The sequence below is a fragment of the Penaeus japonicus genome, unplaced genomic scaffold (assembly GCF_977035675.1).
Source record: "Penaeus japonicus unplaced genomic scaffold, GWHDUDI00000001_assembly GWHDUDI00000021, whole genome shotgun sequence".
Taxonomy (NCBI): Eukaryota; Metazoa; Arthropoda; class Malacostraca; order Decapoda; family Penaeidae; genus Penaeus; species Penaeus japonicus.
In genome coordinates this window covers 32260730-32265479 of record NW_028234423.1, presented here as the reverse complement: position 1 = coordinate 32265479, position 4750 = coordinate 32260730, and positions in this window count along the sequence as shown.

Below are 4750 nucleotides of genomic sequence, written 5' to 3'. Positions count from 1 at the left end.
ATTATTATCAATATTATCATTATGATTATCATCATTACCTTTATCATCATTATCCTAAATATCATTATCAATTTAATTCCTCTTCTTGTATTAATTATCATCAACATCGCCACAGAAAACGGAAACTCATTCTCAATCACTTAATTAATTTGCAATATCAAATATTCTCGTAAAATACAAAACCGATCCGATTCTCTCATGATATCACAAACATTCCCATAAACATAATATCACAAACATTGATATCATTCCCAAACTTTCACTACTTGAACAAAAATAAAACATAAGTAAATGTAACAGAAACGCACACTTTCCCTACTCCACCCCTCCCCCCTTCCCCCCTTCCCCTCAATAGCCCCCTTTTCCCCCCCTTTCCCCCACCCCTTCCCCTCAATAGCCCCCTTTTCCCCCCTTTCCCCCACCCCTTCCCCTCAATAGCCCCCTTTCCCCCCCCTTTCCCCTCAATAGCCCCTTTCCCCTCAATAGCCCCCTTCCCCCTCAATAGCCCACTCCCCTCCTTCCCCTCAATAGCTCCCTTTCCCCCCTTCCCCCCTTCCCTTTAATAGCATCCTCCCCTTCCCTCCACCCTGCCCATCAATATCCCCCTTCCGCCCCTTCCCCTCAATAACCCCCACCCCCCTTCCCCCCACCCTTCCCCTCAATAGCCCCCTTCCCTCCACCCTTCCCATCAATATCCCCCTTCCGCCCCTTCCCCCCTTCCCATCCATAGCCCACTCCCCCCCACCCTTCCCCTCAATAGCCCCCTTCCCTCCCCCCTTCCCCTCAATAACCCCCTCCCCCACTTCCCCTCAATAGCTCCCTTTCCCCCCTTCCCCCCTTCCCTTTAATAGCATCCTCCCCTTCCCTTCCCCTCAATAGCCCCCTTCCCCCCACCCTTCCCCTCAATAGCCCCCTTTCCCCCCACCCTTCCTCTCAATAGCCCCCTTTCCTTTTTCTCTCCGTCCCTTCCCCACCTCCTTTTTCCCTCAATAGCCCCCTTTCCTTCCTCCCCCCACCCATTCTTTGTTCTCTTCCGTCCCTCAATAGCATCCTCCCCCTTTCCCCCCACCCTTCCGCTTTTCCCTCAATAGCCCCCTTTCCCCCCACCCTTCTCTCAATAGCCCCTTTCTTCCTTCCCTCCCCAAATAGTTCCCTCCCCCTCAATAGCCCCCTTTCCCCCCACCCTTCCCCTCAATAGCCCCCTTTCCCCCCACCCTTCCCCTCAATAGCCCCCTTTCCCCCCACCCTTCCCCTCAATAGCCCCCTTCCCCCCACCCTTCCCCTCAATAGCCCCCTCCTCCCCTCCCTTCCCTTCAATAGCCCCATCCCCCCTTCCCCTCAATAGCCCTTTTTCCTTTTTTTTTTTTTTTTTGTTTTTTTTTTGTTGTTTTTTTTTTTCTTTTTTTTTTTTTTTTTTTTTTTTGTTGTTTTTTTGTTTCCCCCACCCCACTCCTGTTTCCCTCAATAGCCCCTTTCCCCCCCCCCTTCCCCTCAATAGCCCCCTTCCCCCCCCCCTTCCCCTCAATAGCCCCCTTCCCCCCACCCTTCCCCTCAATATCCCCCTTCCCCCCGCCCTTCCCCTCAATAGCCTCCCCCCTCCCTTCCCCCCCTTAGAAAAATAAAAAATAAAACGTCGTGTTCCATATGTCGAACGGGTCACGAGAGGAGGCTGTGACTCGTCCAGATGATTCCATTTTGATCAAAGAATCCGATTTCGATAACTTTCTATTAATGTGATCGAGAGTTTGATCCACGAACGGACTGCCGTGAACACTTTCTAGTTTTATCTAGTGTGTTAGAGTTGTCGGGTTTTATCTAGTTTTTTTTTTTCTTTTTTTTTTTTTTTTTTTTTTTTTTTTTTTTTTTTTTTAGATAGAGAGGTATATCTATGTGCACACAGGTAAGCATACTTGTAAATATAGACAAACTCATACATACACGAATGTATGTATGTATGCAGTATATACATGCATATATATATATATATTTATATATATATATATATATATATATATATATATATATATATATACATATATATACATATAAATATATATTATATATATATATTATATACATATAGTATATTTATATATATATATATATATATATATAGTGGGGGGGGGGGGGGGGGTGGGGGAGGTGGGGGGATTATAATATATATATATATAAAATTATATACATATATGTATATATATATATATATATATATATATATTATATATATATAATATATATATACATATTATATGTGTGTGTGTGTGTGTGGTGTGTTGTGTGTGTGTGTGGTCGTGTGCGTGTGTGTGTGTGTGTGTGTGTGTGTGTGTGTCTGCGTGCGTGTGTAATATATATATATATATATATATATATATATAATATATATATATATATATATATATAAATATATATATATATATATAAATATATATATATATATATATATATATATAAATATATAATATATATATAAATATATATATATATATATAGTATATAATATATATACACACAAACATATGTGTATTTCCGCACGGGCATGTGTGCGTGTGCGTGTTCGCTTGCTTGTACGCCCGTGTTTGAAAAGGAAGAGAGCTGGAGTATGTATTGAAAGGGGTGAGGGAGATGGGGAGGGGGGGGGGGCAGAAGACCAAATCCTACGGACCGAAGACAACGAATTGAGGAAAGTGAATGGGTCCGAGCTTGGAGAAGTGGTCAACCTCTCAGACCTCTCAGGGAAGTCCTCAAACGTCTTGGAAGAAAAAGGAAGAGGAAAAGGGGGAAAGGGGGAGGGGGGGAGGAGGGAAGGAGTAGGAGAGGAGAAGGAAAAGGTTATGGGGTGGGGAAAGGAAAGGGTGGAGGGGTGGGGTGAGTGAGGGGTTGGGGGGGGGGCGTAGGGAAGGGGGGGAGGGGAGTATAGTCCGTTAAGAGCAGCTCTCTCTTTTACCCACTTTTAACTAAACTGCACCTGCCCACCACCCTTAACTGCACCCCCCACCCCTCCTCCCGGCGCCCCCGAGAGCAAAACTGCCCCCACACCACCTGTGAACCCCCCAGCAGCCCCGCCAACCCCTCTGTCATTGCAAGCACTCACTCCACGCCCGATCCGCACCCCCCACCCAACCACTCAGCACGACACCCCAGCCCACACCGACCTTTGGGATCCTAGGATGAACTGCACCCACAACTATAACTGCACCCTGCACACCCCCCCCCCCCACCTCCTGTCCCTCCCTTTTCATTCATGCATCCTTCGGCTCCTTCCCCCCCCCTCCAGCTCCCTCCTTCTCCCTTAAACTAACGGCTCTTCCCCCCCCACCCCACCCCCCATCCCCCCTCATCCGCGCGGCTGCCCGGGACTAAACAAGTGGCTCTATGGGGAGGGGGGAGGGGGGAGGAGGGGGAGGGGGAAGAGCGAAAGGGAGGAGGGGGAGAGGAAGGGAGAAGAGAAAAGAGGGAGGGATCAGCATGGAGGTGAGGGAGGAGGGAGGGAGAGAGGGAAGGAGAGAAAGAGAAGGTAAGGAAAGGAAGAGAAGAAGAGGAAAGAGAAAAAGGGAGGAGAGAAAGAAAGGAAAGAAAAAAAAATAGAACAAGATGAAGAAGATAAATAAAACAGAAGATGAAATTGGAAAAAAAAGAGCATGAAAGACGACATAGCAAGAGGGAGAGAAAGAGGAGAATGAAGAAGGAGAAGCAGAATAAAAGAGAAGAAAAAGACAAAATACAGAATAAAAGCAAAGCGTAAAATCTGAAATCCAATAAATCGTCTTTGTAATCGCTTTGAACTTCAATTTCATTATCTTGCAACAAACCCAATCTCACATGATATCGTAAATACACTAATACGCAACACTTGCATAATTAGGTTATCATTTGCATCGCATTTAACATCATAATGACGATTATTATTCCTCATCTAATTACCGGCAAATCCCAGCTGACAAAATATCTACGGACTTTTAACATAACATTTCATCACACACAACGAGCCTTGTGAAATTATGCGACTCACAATTTCCCAGAATCTAATACTATTTATCATAATTTCACACGCTAATGCCCATGACCTGTTTACTTCTTCTGAACGATAATTACGTAAGTCTCTGGAACGTAGTTTGGTCTCTTGTTAAAAGTTGGGCGCCGTAAACATTTTTGTTAAATTTACCGAAATCCTTAACTGTTGCCAAAATAAACATGTCAAGCTATAATTTCCGGCTTAAATTTCTCTTTCCGAGTTTGTTTGTTTGTTTTCTTTTTCTTCTTTTTGTTTCTTTCGTTCTTTTTTCTTTGTTTTTCGTTCTTTTCCTTTGTCTTTCGTTTTTCTTTTTTTTATCTTATTTTCTTGTGCTTCCTTATTCTTGCTCTCTTGTTATGTTTTTGTTTCGTTGTTTCTATTTCTGGTTATATATTCTTGTTTCTTTTTATTGTCTTATGTATCTTGTAGGTATTTTTTTCTCTCTCCCTTTGTCTCTCTTGTCTTCCTCTGTCTCTTTCTGTGTCTGTATAGATGTATTCATATATGTACATACACACACACACACACACACATATATATATATGTGTATATATATGTATATATATATATATATATATATATATATATATATATATATGTATGTATGTATATACCTATATATATATATATATATGTATATATATATATAAATATATATAATATAATATATATATGTATATATATGTATATATATATATATATAATATATATATATATATATCTATATTATAAATGTAT